At 54.4% G+C, this 25,437-nt stretch overlaps 2 long non-coding RNA genes across 2 annotated transcripts; one reads left to right on the top strand and one right to left on the bottom strand.

Moving 5' to 3' along the window:
- Positions 3,768 to 20,245, bottom strand: LOC110257427. Its single transcript, XR_002340002.1, has 3 exons — positions 17,379 to 20,245; positions 5,145 to 5,447; positions 3,768 to 4,619 (listed from the first exon to the last, which is right to left on the bottom strand). It is a non-coding gene; the product is annotated as an uncharacterized LOC110257427 (long non-coding RNA).
- On the top strand, positions 13,066 to 25,214 carry LOC110257428. The gene is made up of 3 exons (XR_002340003.1): positions 13,066 to 14,304; positions 22,632 to 22,711; positions 23,140 to 25,214. It is a non-coding gene; the product is annotated as an uncharacterized LOC110257428 (long non-coding RNA).

The raw sequence follows: 25,437 nt of genomic DNA, 5'->3' as shown, positions 1-25,437 counted from the left end.
GTGGCTCGAGCCCCACCCCGCAACGCACAGTCAGCCCCGTCAGCCCTTGCCATGACTTTGTGCTTGTCCCAGTAGGGTTCTGCAGCTCCGCTCTCATCTCCTTGCCTGAGATAATTGAAAGAATCGTAGCAAAGAGGTTCTCAGATTCAGTGATAAATCTTGTGGGTGAAACAGCACACTGCCCCATAAATAACACTTAGCTGCTGGTGTGGAGACGCATGACGTGGGAAGAACCACCGAGCAACTCCTTGTCCCTGGCCATGGCCACGGCCCAGGCCCAGGCCCCTCAGAGCCTCAGGCCAGGCAGGGGTGGACGTCTTGGAGCCTTGGAGGGTGAGCCTTGGAGCCCACGGCAGTGTGCTTGCAGTGGTCTCCATCATTAACAAGGGGCCACATCACATCCGGAGAGGCTCAGAAACCCTGGGGACGCCCTGGGTTCCCTGGCACTGTCTGCTCCCAACTGCAAGGGCCACGAGCAGCTCCTGGGGAATCCCGTTCTGGTCCAGACCCCAGAGATGTAGTTGGTGATCTGGGTGACACACACCCGCAAACCGGCCTCGGACCCTAGTCCTCATCAGAAAGACTGTTTCCCTGACACCGCGCTCTGAAGCCCCCTAACTGTGGAAGCCCAGGCGTGTGGACAGGGCATCCTAAGCCTTCTGGGAAGATGTCCCAAGTGGCCACCTGCAAGGTCTCTGAGACAAAAATCTCAGAAGAATATCGAGAGAGCTTGGAGTTCCCATCGTGGCACAGCGGAAACGAACCTGACCAGGAACCGTGAGGTTTCGGATTCGATCCCTGGCCTCGCTCAGTGGGTGAAGGATCCGGCGTTGCCGTGCGCTGTGGTGTAGGTTGCAGATGCGGCTTGGATCCTGCGTTGCTGTGGCTCTGGCGTAGGCCAGTGGCTACAGCTCCGATTCGACCCCTGGCCTGGGAACTTCCATATGCCGTGGGAGCGGCCCTAAAAGGACAAAAGACAAATATATATATATATAGAAAGAGAGAGAGAGAGAGGGAGGGGGAGAGAGAGAGAGGGAGAGCTGGAAATAAACATGGCACGAGCTGATCATAGTGAAGACCCTGTTGTGGATCCAGAAAGAAAATGAACAATCAGTGAAGCAGAGGGAGTGGCAATGTTGGCATTTTAGGAAAATAATTGAGAAGAAATAGAATTTGTATAAAGGAACAGCCTCATCACTTCAGTTGGGCAGGTGGCCTTGGCCAGTGTGTCCAGACTCACGCAGGCTGGTGGGGTGGCCAGATTTAGAGAGGGAGCTGCAGTAACCCTTTCGTTACGCTTGTGTGTACACGTACACACACACACATCCCTGGCCTCCTCTCCACCGTGGCCAGGGCCTCCGTTGGGCCCTGGATGATACAGAAAGGAGAGAAAACAGCCTTAGCGTGGCTCCCAGAACATTGAATGTGCTGGGCCTTCGATGTCGTGGTCTCCACGACTAGACTGTCTGGACTCCTGGCCGCTGCTGTTTGCCCAGCTGGCTGGGGGTTGCCCGTGCCCCGTGTTCCTGCAGAGCAGGGGAGGCCGAGGGCTCCCGAGTCGGGTGATGGCACCACTCGCTCCCTGTCTGCGTTGCCACTCGGTCGCTGCTGCCTGCCTGGGGAGTGGGGCGCCAAGCCCTGCCCTCCGTTGCCCCTGCTGCGTGACCCCAGCACCTCGCCAGCAGGTCGCCTTTGGGTCCATCGTGCTTCCAGCCCCTCCTCCTCTGGCCATGTGACTTTGCGTGGCTCTCCTGCTACCGAGTGGAATTCTGCTGCCAGCGGGCAGGACTCTGACCCCCACTCCTGAGTGCCGCCTCCCCCCTGCTCACTCCGGTACCAAATTCACAGGTGTGCCTCCCAGGGCCTTGCACCTGCTGTCCCCACTGGTCATCAGGGGCCAGTGTAAACGTCGCTTCCTCAGAGAGGCCCTCCCTGACCTGCCAGGAAAGTCAGATGCTGTCTCTTCTCCCTGTGAGCCTCCCGCAGTGTGAAATTAATTATTTGCAGCCTCTCCTAAGATGTGAAGGCTTTCTTTTGCTTTTCCTTGAAATGGAAGGTGAGCAGCAGTCGCCTCCCGCCTCCCAGAGGAGTTGACCTGGTGACTGGGGCAGGTGGGGGGCACGGGCCCCACTTGAAAGCAGCTAAACCAGACCTCCACACTCGGCCTTCAGTCATCACGGCCACGGAGGGGACGGCTCCTGTCCGGGGGGCGCCACGGGAGGGCAGGCAGAGACCAGACTGGACAAGCCCCTGGAAGCCAAAGAGAGGAAAGGGCGGCGGGCTCCCAGCAGAGACTCAGGAAGGCCCACCTGCCAGGCCTCCTCCTGATCGAGCCTGGTGCACACGAGTCCGGAACCAGGCTCTCCTCCCATGGAGGCTGCTCTCTGTTCTGACAGGGATGAAAAGACAAGCGGGTCGTGTGGGCTTGAAGCAATAGCTGCTGCACAGCCGCGTGGGGGTACTCACTGCCACGGACCTGTACACCTAAAAAGGTTAAGATGGCAGCAATTTGTACATTTTACCATAGTTAAAACAAAAACAAAAAATGCAAAGCCAGAATTGTAAGCATTTACCCAAGCTTCAATGAGATGGAGTGAATGTAAAAAAATATTACAGGTGATTTTTTTTTATTATGTAATTTCTAAATTTTCCATTAAAAGTACCATTTTAACTTTAGGAAAGTTGTAAACACATGCCAGTTTGGTAGACAGTTTCAGAATTCTTTATGACTTCATTAACAGCAAAATTCTGTGCAATAATTATAAACCAGCTGATAATGAAAAACAAACCATTAGGAACCACTATTGATTCCGCTCTTACCACACAGTACTTTGCACTCACTCACTCAGGCTGTCTCTCATCATGCCACACGGATTCACTCAATACCTGTTAGGAGCTAGTTCTAGGCACAGGGACACTTCAGGGACCATGGCGGGTTCCAGGGGGTAGTTGAGAGCACAAGATCCAGCCTGCTGCAGGGCAAATGGAATGACTCCGCGGCCACCTGGGCCTCACTCCCACCTATCAGGAATCAGCCCCATGGAAATGACCACAATCCCAAATCCCACATCCCACAGCCAGCAGACACATAGCCGGAATCTGGCCCCACGCGCTCCAGCCTCCCAGCACCACCTCCCCAGACAGAGGGCTGACAGCCTCCCTTTCTCCTCTGAGCCCCTGCTCACCAGGCAAGCTCGAGTCAGAAAAGCAGCGAATCCGGCAGCTGCCCTTTCTGAAAACCCCAGCCAGCTGCACCCCCCCGTGCTTTATGCCGCCCTTTCCCGGCAGCCAAACACACACAGGGCTGAGGGGTCGCCCGGGAGAAGGTACTTCCTTAGTTCAGAGCAAGGGCTCTGGAGCCCCAAGACTTGGCGCCAGTCTCGGCTCCCTCACTTCCAGCCAGGTGAACTTGGACAAGCGTGGAGACAGCTTTGGGCCTCAGCTTTCTGGGCTGTAAACTGGAGGAGAAGGCTGGCCGTGCTGTTGGAGGAGCACCCCATGCCATCATCCTGAGCCCTCAGCTCGGTGCTGCCACAGAGAGGCCATTAATTAGGAAGCCCCCCCCTTTATGTCTTTTTTGCCTTTTCTAGGACCACTCCCGCGGCATATGGAGGTTCCCAGGCTAGGGGTCGAATCAGAGTTGTAGCCACTGGCCTATGCCAGAGCCACAGCAACACGGGATCCGAGCCGCGTCTGCAACCTACACCACAGCTCACGGCAACGCCGGAGCCTCAACCCACTGAGCGAGGCCAGGGACCGAACCCACAACTTCATGGTTCCTAGTCAGATTCGTTAACCACTGAGCCACAGTGGGAACTCCCTGGAAGAGCCACTTTCAATCTGAGTAGCCTCGTTCTGGGATTGAATGTGCAACCATCCAGTGAAGTCTTGAAAGCCCTAACATTTAATCTCATCAGAAAAGTCCATAATAGCAAATATCATAAATACCTGCCAGGCACCTTCACGACAGAAGTGGCCTTCAGGATGCAAAAATGACAGCCCAGCATCTGCAGCAGCTGTTCACCGTTAATCCCATTTCATGACTCGAAACAAGCTCTTTTTTCTCCTCGGTTAGAAGTATTGTGAAAGTGCATTATTACTACCCCCAGGCATCCAATTACACATATAAATAAGTTGCATGTTCTAATTAAATCTTCCTAATGTCACATCTGCTTGGCCCACTGCTATTAATTATGGACTAAAACTCTCCTGTGAAGCTGGCTTTGCCTGGCCTACCTCACCCACCAGCCACCGTTCCTTCCTGTCCCACTCTCACCCGGCACGCTGGGCCCTCGTGTGTCCCTGAGGATGGGCTCCCTTGAAGCTCCGCTGGGGAGGCCTCCCCCTTGGACGGGGGTTGGGGGACGGAGTCCCGGGCAGGAGGGAAGGCGAGCGTAACTGAATAAACACGCTGAACGGGGTCATTGCACCAGGATGACACTGTGAAGTGCAGGTGGGCCTCCCTGAAAGGGCTTCCGGGCCCCTCTGCACCATCAAGGTCCTCCCTGCCCCAGAAGCGGCTCACCTGCTCCGCTAGGACGACTTCCGGTCTGAGCCCCAGAGGCAAACGTCCGGAGGCCTCCAGCAGAGCAAGTTCCCCAAGCAGACGGTACCAGGTCCTGGGTGCAGGAGGCAGGTGGGGGGAGCCTCAGAGCAGTGCAGAGAGCATGGGGCTGCATCTCCACATTTTCCTGTTGGAGGCCATCCCAGAGCACCAAGGGCAGCCCTTCACCCCCACTTGTCCTGCAGGCTGACATCCTTGTGCCCCAGGCTCTGCCCCCACCCGCCCCCATCCAGCCTGCTTTGTGTGCTCAGCACCTAGGACAGGGTCCCAAGCCCTGTGACAGGCTTTCAGGTGTGCTGACGACACTAGGGAGAAAGACACGCCACATTCTTGAGTCAACTTTAGCTGACAGTAACCCCCACTTGGCCCTGGGACAGCACGTTCAGCTCCAGGTATAATTGCTCCCCCTGCCCCCGGGGGTAGTAGCTTTAAGGACCTGAGCTCATAGTTACCAGACTCCAGCAAAGGGGGACCCCAGGGACAGAACCTCAGCCCCAGGTGGCCCTTTGGCTCCTAGATGTGGCACGTCCTCTAACCCTGGGCTGTGGTTGAACTTCAGGGGAAGGCAGCCGCCCCTCACCATCGTCCACTCCAGTGCAGACTGACCCACAGGACCCTCCCGGCGGCTCTCCATGCGGGCGCCAATCTCCATCTATTTGCTGCTGCTGAGTGTGGCACAGGGACCCCGGCCAGGCCCCGGGAGAGGGCACTCCACCGTCCCTTGGTTGAGTGGCTACAGTTTACCTCTCTCTTGCCACAGGAGTCAGGGCAGTGCTCCTTCAGGTGTCTGGCAATTTTTCCTCTTGACAAGAGAAGTCACTGAAACTCCTTCTAGAGAGATGAGGCTTAGAGTTCCCAAATGAAAGCATGGCTCCTTCGTGGACTGGAAGGGAAGAAATACCAACGAAGAGGTAAATCCCTCTGCGATGCCAGAACCTCATCCAAGACCCTGGTGGGTGGACGACTCCCGTCCGTGTTTGGGCACCTTTGATCAGCTAAGGAGATTCACGAACAGCCCATGCGTCTGCCCCGGAGTGAACCCAGAATGCTTTGGAGCAGCAACAGCGGCTCCAACAGCAAGCATGCTGAGGGAGGGTTTGTGATCATTTACACACTGAGTCAAGAGCGTCTTCAAGAGCAGCGACTGCCCTGAGGACCTAGTCCTTCCCATGTGCTGCTTTGGACGTGGTGGCGAGGCTAACGCCGGGTGAGCGGTACCGGCAGCAGAAGTGAATTCCAGCATATGTGCGGTACAAGTAACAGCATCTCCAGCCATTGCTTGCAGTCAGGGCCAAGAGACTGTGGTGGGGTGATCAGAGCACAGGCTGGGGAGCCAAGATGTGTGCATTTGAAACCTGGCTCTTCCGTTAAACATGTGACCATGACAAGTTGGCTTAGCTCTTGATGGCTCGGTTTCCCCATCTATACCCTGTAAGTTGTCAGCAACGCCATAGAATTGTTGCAGGGATTAAACAAGTCAGCCTGTATACAGTGCTTTGGCGGGTCCCTGGAACACAGCAAGGGCTTCACAAGTGTCTGCCTTTGCTGTCACTCAGGGAAGTCCTCCCTGAAGACTGGATTGCCAAGCTGTGACCTGGCAGATGACAGAAGTTGGCCAGGCAAGGAGTAGGGAAGGATGCTCTGAGCTGGGTGAAGGCTGGGGTTCAAGGAGGCAGGGCATGTTGGAGGTGGTAGATTAGGGAAGTGGGGGGCACGGTGGGCGATGGAGATGAGGACCACATCTCGCAGGGCCTTGGGTCACGTGAGGACCTTGGACTTTGACCCGAGGGGCCATGGGGGGTTTTAAGTAGGAGTTAACTAGCTGTCCTTCTGGCTACTGCATGGAGAATGGATGGACAGGGAACCAGTTCAGAGACTGTTGCAGCTGTCAGTGCAAGATAGGATGGCGGCATGGTCCAGACAGCCGACGGTGGAGATGGAGAGAAGCGTGCGGGTTCAAGGGACAGTGAGGCGATAGGAGAGGGCGCAGTGAGTGGCGGGGTCTGTGGCACAGAGGAGAAGAGGTGCCGCCAAGACGTCCCGCCGCCTGGGAGACGGGGCAGGTGGTGGTGCCGTTCGTTGGGTTTCACATGAAACGTCCTTGAAGGGCATGTCCTGTCCTGGTCATCAGACAACCAGAGGGAGGAGGGACTGACTGGGCAGCTGGACGTGGAGAGCCTGAAGGAGCCGATGACATGACGCAGAGTTGTTGAAACTCTAGGTGGAACGATGCTTTACGTTTGGAATCAGCCAGCACCGAGCCAGCACCTGCGGGTGCCAAGCCCTCGCGAGGGCCCCAGGGTTCCAGAGGTGAGTAAACAGCAGGGGTGACAGTCTCCCTGGCCCCCCAGTCTTTCCCAGTCTGCCTGGACAGTGCAGAACATTGGAGGTTCTTGAGGAACTGAAACGAGTTGGCCAAAGGCCTGAGCTTGCCCGTGGAGTGCCCGGACCCTTTGGCCACTTCCTGAGCTTGCCCGTGGAGTGCCCGGACCCTTTGGCCACTTCCTGAGCTTGCCCGTGGAGTGCCCGGACCCTTTGGCCACTTCCTGAGCTTGCCCGTGGAGTGCCCGGACCCTTTGGCCACGTCCCTATCATGACAGACAGATTCCATTAAAGCGCCCGCGGCCCCGACGCTTTGCTTCTCCCACCGCCTCCCCACACGAAGGGAAAGAGGAGGATTATTAAAAATTACAAGTGCCATCTTCCACACTCCATCTCCCAAACTTCATTTCACGATGGCTGCTGACATCAATAACGTCAGACAGGATAATCAAGTTTGCATAATGGAGCAGCTCTCCGAGGGGCCCTGCACAAACACCCCTCCCAACGGGAACGCCAGGAACCAGGCAGGCCTTCGACTCGAAAGAAAAGACAGCCCGTGGGACGTGAGAATCCTCTACCACGGTGCTTGTGCGTGACCTCACAGGCATAAGCCTCCATCAGGAAAGCTGGTTTCTCATCCCAGTTTGACCCCAAGTCATTTATGCAGCCTGCGCCTCCATTTTCTCAGCTTTAAAATAGAAATAGGACTTCCTGTTGTGGCTCAGCAGGTTACGAAGCTGACGCAGTGTCTCTGAGATGTGCGTTCCATCCCTGGCCTTGCTCCGCGGCTCAGGGGGTAAAGTAAGAATCCGGCATCGCCGTGGCTGTGGTGTAGGTTGCAGATGTGGCTCAGATCCGGTGTGGCTGTGGCTGTCGAGTGGGCCTCTGCTGCATCTCTGATTCATCCCCTAGCCTGGGAACTTCCACATGCCACAGGTAGAGCTGTAAAAAGGAAAAACAAATTAACACAGAAATAACCCTGAGGAATTCTAAAAGAATCTAGATGTTGGATGAAAGGTTACTGTTGAAAGAATAAAATTAAGGGACGTTCCCGTTGTGACACAACAGAAATTAATCCGACTAGTATCCATGAGGACGCAGGTTCAATCCCTGCTCTCGATCAATGGGTTATGGACCCAGCATTGCCGTGAGCTGTGGCTCACAGACGTGGCTCAGAGACTGCGTTGTTGTGGCTGTGGCGTAGGCTGGCAGCTGTAGCTCCGATTTGACCCCAGGAGACAGTTAAATAAATTATTTTGTCAAGTTACCTATTAGCCACCTTTTTATTTAAAGAATTGATGACCTTTAGAAAAATAGAACAACACAGAATTGCTGGGCTCTGGTATATCTGACATGGACTATAAATAAAATATTAAAATTCGAGGAGTTCCCATTGTGGCTCAGTGGTTATCAAACCCAGCTAGTATCCATGAGGATGCTGGTTCAACCCCTGCTCCTCCTCAATGGGCTAAGGATCCGGTGTTGCCTTGAACTGTGGTGTAGGTCGCAGATGCAGCTCCGATCCTGTGTTGCTCTGGCGGTGGTGTAGGCTGGGACTACAGCTCTGATTCAACCCCTAGCCTGGGAAGCTCCATATGCTGCAGATGTGGCCCTAAAAAGACAAAAGACCAAAAAAATTCAAAATTTAAAAATCATTGACACATTGGGAAAATTAGGTTAAAATGATGAATAAATTAAAACAACTTCTTGTTGCCTTTTGGCAAATTGTACTTATAAGATATAATTCTTTGCAGTTTATTACAGACAGGCTGGGCTCTATGCCACCAAAGTCCAGTTTGAGATCCAGAACATAGACTGGAACAATGATAAGCCCACCTGAATGACCCATCCCTGCAGACCTGTGTATCCCCCAGTCAGGCATTGACACCCCAGGTGCTTCGCCACTTCGCCTACTTCCTCCCCCTCCTCCTCAGACCTGCCAAATGTCACCCTCTCCCCGGCTCTTTATTTCCCCTAACACAGAGGAGGCTCTGAAGCTGAGTGTGCGGCAGAACCACCTGCACCGCTTGGGTCTTGGGTCCACAGACTGCATTTCTGACAAGCTCCAGGTGACGGGATGCTGCTGGTCCCAGCACCACACCTGAGAGTCACTGGCTGAAACATGCTTCCTGATGCCGACTTCTCGGCCTCTCACCCTCCAATTCCCCCCGCCTCCAGCCCCCGGCTGAGCCTCCCCCCAGAGCCTCCTGGTCCTGCCTCCCCCCTCTTCCTACTCCTGGAGTCTCCCCTCTGGCCTCACTCGAATCCTGGGTCTTGCAGCCAAGGGCAGTATCACCTCCCTTGCCCGCATCTGGCACACGTGCCCACGTGGATGGCACTCCTCCCAGGTCTTCCTCCTCGGGGCAGCTCCTCAGCACTGGGGCAGCTCCTGCATCCGTGGACTCTGAGCTCGAGGCCGCCTGCACTCAACTGGTGCTCGGCAGGGGGACCCCAGCGAGGCCGTTCAACCGCCACGGGCCTCAGTTTTCTCATCTGCAAAAGGGGCACAATGCCACGCGCCCTGCCCTCGGGAGCATCAGCTGAGATAAAGGCAGGTGGGGTGCTCGTGGCATGTAGAAGTGGACGGGGAATGGGCACTCTTGTTAGGAAAGTGTCCTCTCCTGGGACAAGGCGCGTCAGACGTGTGTCGTCCCCACCCCCGGCCCCCGGCCCCCGGCCCCCAGCTGAGGCTGGCTTTCACCATCAGGCAGAGCTTCTGCAGCTGGGGTGTTCCTCCCGGGGTGCGGGGCTGAGGCAGGCCAAGCCAAGCCATGGCACGAGCCTGCTGTGCTGCCTGGGAGCACAGGTCTCCTCCAGGGCAGGGGGCCAGTTCACTTTTGGAAACCAGAAGGCAGATGCAGTCGCATTACACAGCAGAGAGAAAAATGTTCCTAAGGTTTAAGGTACAATGGGCAGGTTTTTCATGATCCTGGGGCGGGGGCCCTGCCCCCACAGGGGCTGTTCCTCTGCTGCCAGTGGCCCCGGGGCACCTCCCAGGCACCCTGTGCAGAGCTGCACCCAGGCCCGGGGCTCAGGCCTGGGAGAGGGGGACAGACTCGTGAAGCTGCTTTCCAAGCCCTTCTCTCACCCGAACACAGATGCCTTTGCAAGCCCTGCACCCCCAGGCCTTCTTTCCCAGGGTTCGGGCCCTGGGGGCAGGGCAGCAGGCGCCAGGCAGCTGACCCTGGCGGCAAAGGCCTTGTGCTGTTCCAGGCCAGAATGACCCAGCCTCTGCCTCCTGGCCTTTGGCCCTGGGACCAGGCCAGTCAGTCCTGTCTGCTCCTGCTGGGGGTGACTGGGTTTAATCAAACAACCGCATGTCTGGGAGAGCTCCCTGGCTCCCTGGCTCCCATAGGCCTCACCCCTGCCCTGCCTTGTACTCACTCCTCTGGTCACGTCCATCAGAACTAATCCCTCTCCACCCTTCCCGAGTCTACAGTGTTGCTTACTCCAGGAGCCATGCCTGACCATATTTGTTTGCCCAGCATAGCCTGTGGCACAGAGTAAATGTTTATGTACATTCCCTAATCAGATGAATAAAGGAAATGATTAATGCAATAGTAAAACAACACTGAGTGACTGGCCAGAGCTTAATGCATGATGGGACCCAGAACCCACTCTAACGGTGGTCAGCTACGGCTCAGCCCTAAGGATCCACACATGTGAAAATCCACACGGGGCCGTTTTCAGAGTGCTCTGCAGAAACTAAAGGAGAGAGTGCTTGTAAAGCGCCCAGTGAACTACTCCCGTGTGAAAAAGCCATTCCACAGAGGATGTTCCAAATCCAGGGCCCCATATGGCCCAGCCTTTGCATGAAATCACATTCAAATAAGCAAACTCTATGACTAAAAATGATTGGAAATGAATTGTAGTCTTTTCTCGCTTCTTTCCACAAACATTAATGGGATCCTATCAGTGACCCAAAGCTTCCCTTCTCCAGAATTTTCTTTCCTCCCCAGTCACCTCATCCCCTCCAGATCTCTCAGCTGCCAAATCCCAAAGTGAATCTCTGGAGGCCCACCGCCTACTCCCCCAACCCTGTAAGCCTCTCTGCCTCTCCTGCCTCCCTGCCATTGTGGACATTCTCCAGCCGCTGCGCAGCAAAGAACTCGGGGGCTTTCCCAGCGAGCCAGAATCCCTTCGTTGTCACACACGGGATGATCCTGGCGCCTCAACCCCATCCCCGGATTGCAGGGAGGGAAGAATTCGGACTAGCAAAAGCAGGGTCATCTTTAGTGGATGGCGGGTCCAGGAGGAGGAAGAGGTCTGAAAATATTCAGTCATATCTCATTGGCAGTCCTGCCAGTTCCACACCCCTTTACAGTTTGTAGAGAAGCTTCCATTCAGCCGTCTGTGCATCTCCAAGCCTAACCTGGGAGGCGATTCTCCCACTGCTCCAACTTTTTAATTTCCCTTTTAACTTTTTCCAGATAAACACACTGAGTCCGTGCAAGTGAAGTGACCACACAAAAGTCACAGCACGTAAGGAACAACCAGGATTCGATAGCAAGGAAGGGACAAACCAGGGTTAGACAGAACCAGGTTCCCCAGGGCCAGCTCTGCTAATTACCGGTTTACCAGCAATCTAGCACAGTACGCTGGGGACCTGATGCTCTTACAGTCGCCCCACAGAGGTGGGTAAACTGAGGCCTAGAAAGTTACAGTAACTTGCATGAGGGTCACAAGCAAGAACTGACAAATCTGGCCCTGGACCCTAGTCTAATTAACTGTCTAATTAAGATCCGTGGATATTTGCTGCTTCTACTCTTGTCCCATAACAGATGATCAAAAATTTGTACTTGTTGCTTCATGACTCTGTTTCCTTTTTTTTTTCTGTCTTTTTAGGGCCGCACCCGCAGCATATGGAGGGTCCCAGGCTAGGGGTCCAATCAGAGCTGTAGCTGCTGGCCTACACCACAGCAGCAGCAACACCAGATCCAAGCCGCGTCTGCGACCCACACCACAGCTCACAGCACGGCAATGCCAGATCCTTAACCCACTAAGCAAGGCCAGGGATTGAACCTGCGTCCTCATGGATGCTAGTCAGATTTGTTTCTGCTGAGCTACAGGAGGAACTCCCATGTCTCTGTTTTCTGATGTAAATGTAGCACCTACCTTTGAAATATCAATGAAGCAAAAAAAAAAAGTGTGCTTTGCAATCTGTTGCAATATCTCCCTCCAGACATGGATCCCAAGGACAGCAGCCTCACCCCTGCCTCTACACACCCTGCCCACCCTGCCCTGGAGGCCACGGCCGCCTGCAGCTTCTAGGTCAGAGCTCACTGCAGTCAGGCTGTCAAGGTCAGACCTGGTATCTGCAGGGGAAGCTGAGGACACCTCCACGGCCAATAACACCAGGTTCAAGGCCAGAAGCATTCCCAAAGGGCTTCCCTGGAATTTGCTTTAATAGCCTCACATGTGGTTTCTAGGCCATTGGGGGAATTGTGTTTAACTAGGGAAGGAAACAGCCAGAATCAGTTTTCCCTGGACCTCGGTAGCAGCACAATCTCACCAGCGTGGCCCTCAGAGTCATACGGATGTGGATTCAAATCACTGCTCCTTCCCTTGCACCGAGGGACCCAGGGCGGCTGCGTGCCCTCCCATGCCTCTGGTCTGGGGGTGGGCGTGAGGAGGGGCTTAAATCAAACAGCATCGTTTTCTGTGCAGTAAACCATTTACTCGTCCCTCCCGTTCCTGGCCCCCAACTCAAAACCTAGACCCCATCCCTCTTCTCGCCAATCCTCATTGTGATACAATCACTCTGAAGTCTCAAGAAAGACCTTTCTTCTTAATCAAAAGGGGAGAGTGTAACATCTTCAGTCTGGGTGCCACCTTGAAAGGTCACCTGGTGTACGCCCTCGACTTTAGATAGGACCACTTTCAACTGCTCCAGACAGATGGGCGCTTTCTCTGCACATTTGCTTAAAAGGGACATTCCTTTCTCTTTTAGCGGTTTAGGAAAAGGCTAATTTTAACACATCAGAAGAGATATTTAAAGGACCGTGCAATATGCAGCCCAATGTGCCAATTATACTTGTGCTGCTCGTGGGGAACTGCATAATGAATGGCCACTTTCACAGGCGAACGTCTGGGCCACGTCCTCACACCATCCGTAAGGGTCAGCCTTTCTTGTTCCTGGTCTTGTATATCAGGCGAAGATACTCTGCCTGTGCAGGGAGAAGGCAGGATGAATAAATGGGGCCAGATTAAATTGTCTGTAAATGATACATTCGGGAGAAACCCTGGCCCTTAGAGCTTCCTCATCAAAGCCCCTCACCTGAATAGGTGAGTGCCTCCTAAAGGGTGAGTGCCAGTTTTTACCCGATTTTACATATTTTTGATCCTATTATTTGAATAACTTGAAAAATAAACACCAGTAAAAGGAGGACAGTAATATCAGCGCTTCCAGCCAACAGAAGAGAGGAGCATTTGCGGAGATCCATCACCCGCTTTTAAGTGAACGCTTTGACCCTGCAGCCAAGGGCCTCTGAGCTCGCAGAGGAGCTATGAGACGTGGCGGTGGGAGCGTGGGAATGAGGGACGGGGGGGCCGTCTCTGGACCCCGCAATGGGAATCATGCCAAGAGAGGCTCCACGCAGAGACTCGGAGGTCAGGAGAGGCCTATTCTGCCCAGTGGCCTCTGGGCAGCCAAGGGTGGGCCTGGGGTGGATGCAGCCTGTGTCTGAGGTGTTTGGGGGTCAGCAGGGATTTGAAAAGCCTTCTTCCTCTACCCAAGATCCGAAGGCAGCTCTTGGGATGACCATGGAATCTTGGCCCACTGAAAGGTCTGGCCCAGCTTCGCTGTCTGGCACTTCACTGTCTCTGAGTGAGTCTCAACTGGGGAAGTTTGGACTTCCAGGGACACATGGCGATGTCTGCAGGCATTCTGGGTTCTCACACGGAGGGGGAGCTACTGCTGCGTCTAGCAGAATCAGCAGATGCTGCTGAACACCCTAGAGTGCATGGGGCAGCCCCCCAAAAGAAATGACCCAGCCCCCCATGAACAGCAGAGGGTTGACAAGTCCTGCCTTGGAGACTTTGGTGGCAGTTCTTAAACCTACGATGCTGGCCCTTCAAGTGCTGAAAGATACTGTTTCTGAAAACAGTGCCTGGGGAGCCAGCCCTTCCCCCGCGCCGCCAGCCACCCCACAGGTCAGGGGCAGTGACGTGGACGGGGCCAGGAGATTGTTGCCAGCTGTGAATGGACAGAGCAGTGCGAGGAGAAGGGAGCCAGCCCGGCCCTCCCGCCACACGGGACCCGAAACCGCTCAGTGCAGCAAGGCCATGGCCACGTGGAGCCAGCAGAGCTGCTGTGCGCGGACCAGACATTCTCCAAGACATGGGGCTGCGTGATTGGACCAGAGCCCTCAGTGCAGCTCATCCGAAATGGACTGAAGTTGGATGAATGTAGCCCCGGAGTGAGTACAAGGCAGGGCAGGGGTGAGGCCTATGGGAGCCAGGGAGCCAGGGAGCTCTCCCAGACATGCGGTTGTTTGATTAAACCCAGTCACCCCCAGCAGGAGCAGACAGGACTGACTGGCCTGGTCCCAGGGCCAAAGGCCAGGAGGCAGAGGCTGGGTCATTCTGGCCTGGAACAGCACAAGGCCTTTGCCGCCAGGGTCAGCTGCCTGGCGCCTGCTGCCCTGCCCCCAGGGCCCGAACCCTGGGAAAGAAGGCCTGGGGGTGCAGGGCTTGCAAAGGCATCTGTGTTCGGGTGAGAGAAGGGCTTGGAAAGCAGCTTCACGAGTCTGTCCCCCTCTCCCAGGCCTGAGCCCCGGGCCTGGGTGCAGCTCTGCACAGGGTGCCTGGGAGGTGCCCCGGGGCCACTGGCAGCAGAGGAACAGCCCCTGTGGGGGCAGGGCCCCCGCCCCAGGATCATGAAAAACCTGCCCATTGTACCTTAAACCTTAGGAACATTTTTCTCTCTGCTGTGTAATGCGACTGCATCTGCCTTCTGGTTTCCAAAAGTGAACTGGCCCCCTGCCCTGGAGGAGACCTGTGCTCCCAGGCAGCACAGCAGGCTCGTGCCATGGCTTGGCTTGGCCTGCCTCAGCCCCGCACCCCGGGAGGAACACCCCAGCTGCAGAAGCTCTGCCTGATGGTGAAAGCCAGCCTCAGCTGGGGGCCGGGGGCCGGGGGCCGGGGGTGGGGACGACACACGTCTGACGCGCCTTGTCCCAGGAGAGGACACTTTCCTAACAAGAGTGCCCATTCCCCGTCCACTTCTACATGCCACGAGCACCCCACCTGCCTTTATCTCAGCTGATGCTCCCGAGGGCAGGGCGCGTGGCATTGTGCCCCTTTTGCAGATGAGAAAACTGAGGCCCGTGGCGGTTGAACGGCCTCGCTGGGGTCCCCCTGCCGAGCACCAGTTGAGTGCAGGCGGCCTCGAGCTCAGAGTCCACGGATGCAGGAGCTGCCCCAGTGCTGAGGAGCTGCCCCAAGGAGGAAGACCTGGGAGGAGTGCCATCCGCGTGGGGGCGTGTGCCAGATGCGGGCAAGGGAGGTGACACTGCCCTTGGCTGCAAGACCCAGCATCCGAGTGAGGCCAGAGGGGAGACTCCAGGAGTAGGAAGAGGGGGGAGGCAGGACCAGGAGGCTCTGGGGGAGGCTCAGCTGGGGGCTGGCGGGGGGGCGGGCATTGGAGGGTGAGAGGCTGAGAAGTCGGCATCAGGAAGCATGTTTCAGCCAGTGACTCTCAGGTGTGGTGCTGGGACCAGCAGCATCCCGTCACCTGGAGCTTGTCAGAAATGCAGTCTGTGGACCCAAGACCCAAGCGGTGCAGGTGGTTCTGCCGCACACTCAGCTTCAGAGCCTCCTCTGTGTTAGGGGAAATAAAGAGCCGGGGAGAGGGTGACGTTTGGCAGGTCTGGGACTGGAGAGGTGGGTGCAGGTTACAGTGGCAGAGCCTGCTGATTGTCTGTCCAGCTGTCGCCTGCCTTCTCTTGGGGTTAGAATTCCGTTCCTGTTTGAGCACCAGTGTGCTGAGGGGGTGGTGAGTGCATCCTGCCTGAACTCATCCAGTGTCTCCTGTTGCTGGTTAGGGATCTAAACAGGAAATCAGCTGGGGCTTCTGGGGGAAATTATGCGGATTTGTAGTGGGTTGAATGGTGGCCTTTAGAGAGAGATGTTCACATCCCAACCCCCAGAACCTGTAAGTGTGACCCTGTTTGGGAAGAAAAGGCTCTTGTCTCTGCAGATGTAATCAAGTTAGTGATCTTGAGATGAGATCACTCTGGGTGTTCCAGGCTGGCTCCCAGTCCAATGCCAAGTGTCCTTATAAGAGACAGAAGAGGAGAGACAGACACAGAGGAGCCCCGTGATGCTGAGCCCCTGACCCGGGGAGGCAGCCACAGCCCAGGCATGCCGGGGAGGCCGGAGAGGTGAGCAGAGCCCCTCCCGTACAGCCTGCGGAAGAGCCCTGCGCCGCCCGCACCCGGTTCAGAGAGCCAGCCTCCAGACCATGCGGGAGTCGGTGTCTGGTGTCTGTGCTGACCTGTTGCAGCCCTGGGACTCTCAGGCCGCCTGCCTGTGAACCTTCCTTCCTTCCGGTGCAGCACCGCCATCCTAAACCATGCCGTCATTACTCCCTGCGTACTTGTGTGCGGCCTGTGTTCCCACTGGACTGTGAGCACTGGGAGGGCACAGCCGGGCTCTGGATCTGGTGCCTCGTAGGCGCTTAGCAAAGTTTTGGTAAGCGAATGCCCAGAAGAAGATGACATAAGAGATTCACACCCATTTTCTGCCTTCAGGTCAATATTTTGTGTTTTGTACTGTGCACACCAACAAAGTTATAGGATTGGCATTCCCGTGGTGGCTCAGTGGGTTATGACCTGACTAGTATGCGTGAAGATGTAGGTTCGATCCCTGGCCTCGCTCTGTGGGTTAAGGATCTGGTGTTGCTGTGAGCTGTGGTGTAGATTGCAGATGCGGCTTGAATCTGGTGCTGATGTGGCTGTGGTGTAGGCCGCCAGCTGCACTTCCAATTTGACCCCTAGCTGGGGAACCTCCATATGCAAAGTTGTAGGATAGATGGAAGGTCAGCCAGTACAGCAGTGGGTGCCCAGTGCATGTTGAATGAAACCATATGGACTTGAGGTTGAAACACATGTCGTTTCTTCACAGCTAAGGCCATCAGGTAAAATGGGGCAGACCTGGGTAAAGGGCTCACTGACCTAAAGCAAGGTGCCTTAGCCTCGTTACCGGTCACAGTGGGAACAGGATAATTCTTTGTTGGGGTGGGAGCTGTCCTCTCTATACTTTGTGGGGTGTTTAGCAGCATCCAGGTCCCTCCCCGCCAGATGCCGGGGCACAGTCCTCACCCCCCAAGACAGGCGTGACAACCAAAAATGTCCCCAGACATGGCCAAATGTCCCTGGGAGGCGAGTACCATCACTCTCGGTTGAAGCCTCTGACCTGAGGAATCCACGAATAGACAAGTGAGCTTGGCCTCCCCTGAAATCAGCGGACAGGAACACCCTCCATGCCGTACCTGCTGACAGAAGTCCACTCGCTGCAGTCAGAACTGGAGCACAGTGAGAGGCTGCCAGGGACACACGTCGCGTCAGCTCACAGAGAAGCTGGGAAGGCCGGGGCGTGGGCCGCGGGCTGCCCAGGAGAAGGAGAAACGCTGTGTGGGCTGGTTCCACAGGCAGAACGGACGAGGGGGCAAAGGTGCTCGCCCTTATTGCCGGTAACCCGGTGGGACAGCCCCGACGAGTAACCTGGGAATCAGCATTGCAAGTCGGCAGAGCAGCAAGTGGCGTACAGGGTGCCAGCAAGTGCAGGGGTCTGCGTATGACTCCTCACAGGGTGCTGCTTCCGCCTAAGCCTGGACCTGACCACAGGCCAAGGGCTTCATCCCGGGCAGGTGGTGCAGAGAAGCTGGGAGAAGCTCTAGAGCTGCGGTGGCGATGCTGAGGAGGAGGCCCTGGTCCGTCGCTTATGGCACACCTGCTGTGGGCACTGGGTTATCCAGGTCAAGGTCCCCAGAGAGTAACAGTCATCATGCCCGGCCCCCGTCTCCAGTTTCGAAAAAAGCATAAATGGGAGAACTGCAAAGAGACATAACAGGTGACTTTGAAAGACCCCCTCCCCTTAGCCCTTAATGGAGAAACCAGGTCAAAATTAATAAAGGCCACAGGATGAGGTAAGGCCTTAAATGAAGTGTGGTTAGTATAACAAACACCCATGTCTTACTGCTCAGCTTTAGGAGGTGGCATGGTGGTTCTGTATTTACAGCAGACCTTTTAGATTTAGTGACTAAAATAATACCAAGACATTTCAAGTACCATTTCTGTTCCTCTCCTTCCCTCCCCAGCGGAAACTGATTTTTTTTCTATATCCACAGCATGTGGAAGTTCCTGGGCCAGGGATCAAACCCAAGCCAGAGCAGCCACCCGAGCCACAGCAGTAACAAGGCCAGATCTTTAACCTGCTGTGCCGCAAGGGAACTCTGAAAGCCAGATTCTTAAAAGTGTGAATATCCTTCTCTTTTGTACTGTTGATAATATATGGGCATCCAAAAATCATATATAGTATTGTTTCCTGTGTTATTTATATGCCAATTGTATTAAAATAGGCATGTTCTTATTCTGTTTCTTCTCCCTCCCCCTCATATTTTGTTTCTGAGAACTTTCCAGGTTGACAGGGGAGATCTTACTCTTATCGCTTCAGCTGCCACAGATTGATCTATCGCATAAGTTACCTTATCCAGTCCCCTGTTAGACCATTTAGGTCATTTTCAATTCGTTAACCAAAATAGTGCTGCAGTGAACATGCTGGCATCTCTCTCCTTGTGTGAGAGAGCTTCTCCAGGGGTGCAGATAGAGGTGTGGTGGTGTGGGATTCTACGCTATCAATGTTTTCAACTTAACTAGATATTAACAAATCACTTTCCAAAGTGGCTGAAACAGTTTACACCGTCATTAGCAGGGCATACATTGCTGCTTGCCAGAGTCTTATTTTCTCAGATCTTCAAGGAACTGATTATCCCTACACTATTTCAGCAATTCCAGGGCATCAAGAAAGACAGAAATCACTTGACTATTTTATGAAGCCCTGCATAACCTGGAAGCCACAGCTGGCATAGATTATCGCAGGAAAGGTACTTCAAGGTCTCTGCCAAAGTTTGAACCAAGAGATAGCAAATAAAGCAAACAACATACCATGATAATCTGCACAATCCAGGAACTGTTCCTTTTGGGAAACTTTTAAAAATACTTCAGCCAAATTAATAGGACAAGGGAAAACATCATGCAGCCATTTCTTACAAGCCATAAAGATATTTCATGAAATTTAGTATCCACTTCTGATCCTTGAAATGGAAGTGGTGGACACCTCCTTATAAAGACAACACACATTTCAATCCAAAAATTACCATCAGAATTTATTGTAAAAATGCCACAAGCATTCCATTAGAGCCACAGAGTTAGGAGTGTCTTTTATCCCTGCTCTTGTGTAACATAGTTCCAAAAGTGATCAAGCAATTAGACAAGAAGATGAAAACAGTCATGGACACTGGGAGACAAAAACGATCATAATTTGTAGAAAACAAGGCTGTGTTGTTGGAGAAGCTCAGCATAAAAAGTGGGCACTGTGGGATCAGGGCTTTGCCTCCTTCAGCCCTGAGCCTGCAGAGCCCAGCGGCGCCCGGCCAGAGTCTCTGCCTGATCAATACCTGTCAGCTGGGCGCAGGTCTCGTGAGGACAGCATGTGCCGCAGCCTTGCCAGCATTTGCTCTCTGGAAGGCACGCGAACCCTCATTACGGGATAAGGCATTCCGTGGACAAGCTGGATCCGGAGCATGAGATGGCATCAAGACAAAAGGTGCGTCTACCACAGGACATCTCAGATCCTTTCCTGTGAGCGCGCACATCGTGAGCCTCCGAGAGCTTCCAGCTGGGATGGCAGCGGAGCCCCTTCGACTCGGAGCACTTTGGAGTATCCTGCGTCAGGGGACCCGTTGGGGGATGGAATGGGGCAGGTCCGGAAGGGATTGGGATGGGGCGGTAGCAATCTGACTTTGCGCTCTATGTTGTCCCAAATGTTTACAGCCGGTGAGCAGGTATCATTTTGTCCACACGCAGCGATCCGCACAACAAAAAGAATAAATGTTACAATGCAATCATTTGTTGAACTCTAAAGCCAACTCTATTTTACAAAATTAGGAGCTCTGCTGAACCTGTTTTGGAAGATGAAAGGCCAGCTTGAAGCAGATGGAAACACGTGAAATAGTAGAACCAGGCTTTCCTCAAATTCCACCTTCCCACCTACTTATACAAGGACAAGTATAAGGGGCAATTACTTCACCTCTTTTTTATTTATTTATTTTGTCTTTTTAGGGCCGCACGCCCAGCATATGGAGGTGCCCAGGCTAAGGGTCGAATCAGAGCTGTAGCTAATGACCTATGCCACAGCCACAGCAACTCGGGATCCGAGCCGCGTCTGCGAACTACACCATAGCTCAGAGCAATGCCAGATCCTTAACCCACTGGGTGAGGCCGGGGATCGAACCCACATTCTCATGGGTGCTAGTCAAGTTCATTACTGCTGAGCCACAACAGGCAGGAACTCCCACTTCACTTTTTAAATCTCAGTCTGGGAGGTCCCGTCATGGCACAGTGGAAATGAATCCGACTAGCATACCCGAGGATGTGGGTTCCATCCCTGGCCTCGCTCAGTGGGTTAAGGATCCGGCGTTGCCGTGAGCTGTGATATAGGTCGCAGACGTGGCTTGGATCTAGCATTGCCGTGGCTGTGGTGTAGGCCACCAGCTGTGGCTCCTATTCAACCCCTAGCCTGGGAACCTCCATATGCCATAGAAGTGGCCCTAGAAATGGCAAAAAAAAAAAAGACAAAAAACTCTGTGACATGAGCCACCTCACAGAGCAGAGGGTTCAACACGGTGTAGTCAGCCCCTGGTGAATTCCAGCTGCTGTCACTCTCACTGGCGTTCATGGAGCTAATGACATTGTGGCACCTAAGGAAGTTTGCATTGAACGCTTTTCAATCTGCTAGACTCATCCTCTTCTACAGCCACACCCCTCAGGTTTGACCTTGACCACAGACCAGCTTCAGGAGGGTCCCGGCTTTAATCCCACTTGCATTTGGTTGGTATTTCCCTCCGGTCTCTCTTCTGATGTGTGGCTGTGCCCACAGCCCCCTGCCTGCCTACCCGCAGGGTCTATGGAGACACTGAGCAGCAATCAGGACCCAAGCCCGGGAGGAGCCTAAGAATGCTGAGAAGTCTGTCCTACAGCTGGGTGTTTGGTGTGTTTACGGAGTGGTTATTACAGTAACATCTGGATCCCTTAGACGATACCGGGGAAAGCAAAGATTATGTTTAGCTGTCTCGTGTATTTTAAGGGATGTAGCTTTTATTCTGCATGATTAGGAAGTAAATAGGGGCTTAAACTTGATGGCTTCTCTCAGAGTAGATTCCATGACTCTCCAAGCGCAGGATGAGGAAAGTGGTGGAATTCCTTTTATTAATAAGTTACCTTTGCCCCACCTTCTTAGGTTCAGTGCAAACAGAGCTTTCTGCCCTTCTGTTGAATAATTGACCACTTAAGCTGGCTTTTTCATGGGGCCGCATGATTCTTGGGAAAATCGAAATGGAAATAATCAAATACTGGACAAGTTACCCAGCAGCCTGACCCTTTGACCCCCTACAACCCAACAGTCCCAGCCACCGGCTGCCGAGCACAAGAGGGATGTACCTGGGCGGAGGGAGAGGCAGCAGGAGAAAGACTAAACTCCAGGAATAGCTGGGAGCCGCAGGGATCCTCAGGCTCGTCACTGTGTCCAGGTCCCACAGCCAGTGCGCAGCCTCCACTTCCACCTAAAACCCGACTTTCCTCACCAGCAACGTGGAGCAGGTGACAGGACCAATCTCATCCCGCTACTGGGGGATCCACGAAATAGATCACAGGAAGCGCTGGGCACCAAGCGGGGGCCACCGCGTCCCCCTTGTCACTTTATCATCGCTAATGACAGCACACATCCTTCCCAGTTAACAGGCAGACAGACTCAGGGAGCGACCACCGCTGGTGGGGGTGTGCCTGGGGAGGGAGCCGGCCTCTGCGAGAGGGCTGCGTGCTTGCTTTTTATCCGAGCGCCAGTCACGGTCACATCTGTGTTCACCTGGTGACTGTCCCTTACGCTGAGCGGCCCACGCACCGTTCTCAAAAAATGTCAAAGAGCAAAGCTCAGGGAGGTCATGTGACTTGCCTGAGGTCACACGGAGAACTGAAAGTAAAGGTGGATTTGGAACCCGTTTCTCCCAGCGTCAGCAGCGTGGCCCCCGCTCCCACTTCCAGGAGCAGCCGCACGTCACAGGCTCCTCCTCCGTTTGGGATTCTCCCTCCCCACACAGCTCAGGCCTTCCACACCCACACGCGTGCACACGCACATGCACACGTGCTTGCATGCACACACAAAGGCATGTGTGACGGGATCAAAGTGGGAACAGCTTCAGGACCGCTGAGAGGACCAAATGGCAGCGTGCAGCCAAAGCGCTTGGAACATGCCTAGCATATAATGCGAGCTCAGTGAGCGATTATTACTGGTATTGTCATTAGCGTTAGTCTAGTTTATATGTATTCACACACCGAGAATCGAACTCCCCATGTCACCCTCTGGAATATGCACACTTGCTTTTTGGCAAGAAGAAATGGTGCCAAGAAATGCTTTTACTCTGTGTATTTAAAAAACCCAGCCTGACCTATTCTTGTCTCTGCACCAGGAGCAAAGCTGGGCCTGCCTAAGACGGGACCCCTGACCCTCCCACATGAAAGCCACTGGCCCTCACGGGACCACCACCAGGTAACGCTGCTGAGGAGACCCTCCAAATGCCAGAAATGGTGGTCTCCTCCATAGAGAGTTTTAGTTTGTTTTAACGGAAGCTAATTAGTTTAAAACTCCTAAGTGTGATTCGGCTCCTTTTCCTGGCATTCTTTTAGCGATCAGGAAAAGTATAACTTTCCTGAGGAGAGTGAGATCACAGGGGCGCTGACTTGCGGTAGCACAGCCTCGGCCCCGCAATTAGCAGCCCCGCCCTCCGCAGCTTCATCAGGAAACACGCAACGTGCAGGGCGGGGAGGAAGTCGCAGAAGGGCGGGAGGCCGATCGCTGGGCTGGTTTCTGCCACCCATTTCCTGGGAGCCACGCGGGGTCAGGAGTGCCCCTGAAGCCAGCTGGAGGTCACCCATACCCACATGATCATTTATTTCCCACGGTGGCCTATTTTCCAGGGTGCTTCACGGGGCGTTAGGCAGGCAGCGCCTGTTAACAGCTGCAGAGTCTCTGTCCGCCTCCTAACATGTTCCCCACATGCAGAAGAGCAGCTGCTCCATCACCCAGGCCAGCGCGCACACAAAAGGAGATGGAGGATTTGTCTCTAGTCCTTGCCTGCTGTTGAGCGTGAATGTGAGTCTCCAGAAGAATGCAGGCAGGGAGAGGCTTGTTTCCTTGGGTATGGTCTCCCCACCCCCAAGAGCCCTCCCCCTGCAGACACCTGGCTTCTAGACCTTCCCCCAGCCCAGGTCCCCGTTCATGCTGATCCAGCCTCCCGCCTGCCTCCTCCATCTCCCAGACCTCCTGCAGTAAGTTGGAGCCGTGTGGCTGGATGGGGCATATGGGCCACAGGAACAGAAGTGGCACGTGGGGTGCAGGCTGTGAATGCCATGCACTTCCTTCTACTCTTGACAAGTCTTCTTTAGCAAACGTTGCAGGACATTCAGTCCAGATGAAGAGGCTGCGCGGGGGCAGACCGCCCTTAGCTGGGTCGTGGAGAGGAGGGCTTCCTGCCCATCAGCCCTGGCTGAGCCCTGAGATCAAGAAAGAACTCCTGAGATAAGCCACCACGGGTGGCAGCGTTATTGTCTGCTGCACGCGTACTGCCGCTGTAACTAAAATGAGCAGCTACTATGTGCCAGGCACTGGATGCAACATTCAACATAGTAGAAAAAACAAGAAAACAAACAAGGGAAGATCTCTTAAGAAGCCTGATCAATTCAATTCTATGAAGAACACAAACAGGATTATGTTGTGGACAGTAGTAGGGGCAGCCTCTCTGTTTTGCTGAAAGAGGGCCTCTCTGAAGAGGGACACGTAAAGTGAGACGATGAAATTCAAGGAACAAGCCATCCAGGTGTGAAAGGAAGGGCAGGGTGTGGCAGCAGTGGAGCAGCTTGTGCAAAGGCCCTGCGGTAGGAGATGGTAGGCATTCTGAGGAACAGAAAACAAGCCAGTGTGTCTGTGAAGTGGTCATGCGTGGACCACATGAACTGGAGGACACAGGTGGGGACAGGTCCTGGGGACTCTTGTTTTTCACAGCCCCAGGGGGTCTGTTGGAGGACTCTAAGCAAGAGAGACAGTGATCCGATTGACTCTGGCCTCTTGAGGAGAGGCTGCACGGCGGCAAGAGGAACAGCAGGGACATGAGAGAGAGCCTGTGGCTATCACCCCAGTGGAAGATGGCAGTGGCCAGGGGGGAAGGTCAGACCTGAGAAAGCTGTCAGGTGAATTAGTCACGTGCCACCAATTCTTCAGACATTTCTTCCCCGCTCCCCATGTCCAGATGCTCGCAGCTCCATCTGCACAAACCTGGGTGCCAAGGTCCCCAGCTGCTGCCAGCAGCAGCTCGTGGCTTCCAGCTCGGTCCCATCAGAGGACACTGTCTTGACCCTAATGAAGAACCAGAGGTCCTTCAAGCCCAGGGCATGTGGAAGGCCCCTCAAGTGGCTGCCTGGTCGCAGCACACATCTGGTGGCACATGGCTTTCAAGCTGTGCCCTCCCAGGGGCAGCTCTGAACATGCTCTGCCGCCCAGCACTTAACTTCCTCTCTTTGTCCCCGTTTGTTTGAATGTCGGCAAATAGCCTCTTGCATTTTCTGTCCTTTTAAGCAGATGTTCCCTGCCTGGGACCTGTGCTCGGCTCCATGAGAAAGTGATTCTCAAATCCAATTCTGCCCCAGAACTTCCTGCAAGAGCTTCTTAAACATGCAGACACCAGGCACCCAGACATGCCAGCCCAATCAGACCTGCCCAGCAAGGGGCTCCAGCAGCTCTTGTTCCTAAAATCTCAGGTGACTCCAAGGGACAGCCAGTTTATAAATCCACTGACCTGGGAGTTCCCATTGTGGTTTAGTGGGTTAAGAACCTGACTCGTCTCCGTGAGGATGCAGGTTCAATCCCTGGCCTTGTTCAGTTGGGTTAAGGATCCGGTATTGCTGCGAGCTGCCACCTGGGTTGAAGATGCAGCCCGGATCCAGCATTGCTGTGGCTGTGGCATAGGCCAGCAGTTGCAGCTCCAATTCAACCCCTAGGCCGGAACTTCCAAATGCTGCAGGTGCAGCCACAAAAAGAAACAATGAAGGAAGGGAGGGAGGGAGGAAGGGAGAGGAATGAAGGAAGAAAACCGCAGACCTGAAATGTCAACATGCAAAGGTCCGTCCTTTGTAGCATGGCCTGGCGTGCACAGCCACGTTTGCTCAGCTTCGCAGTTTGGGGCAGAGTCCTCCCTTTAGACGCCAGCCCGGTGCTCCCGG

Source organism: Sus scrofa, chromosome 17 (assembly GCF_000003025.6).
Source record: "Sus scrofa isolate TJ Tabasco breed Duroc chromosome 17, Sscrofa11.1, whole genome shotgun sequence".
NCBI lineage: Eukaryota > Metazoa > Chordata > Mammalia > Artiodactyla > Suidae > Sus > Sus scrofa.
This window is presented reverse-complemented; position numbering and strand designations above follow the sequence as displayed.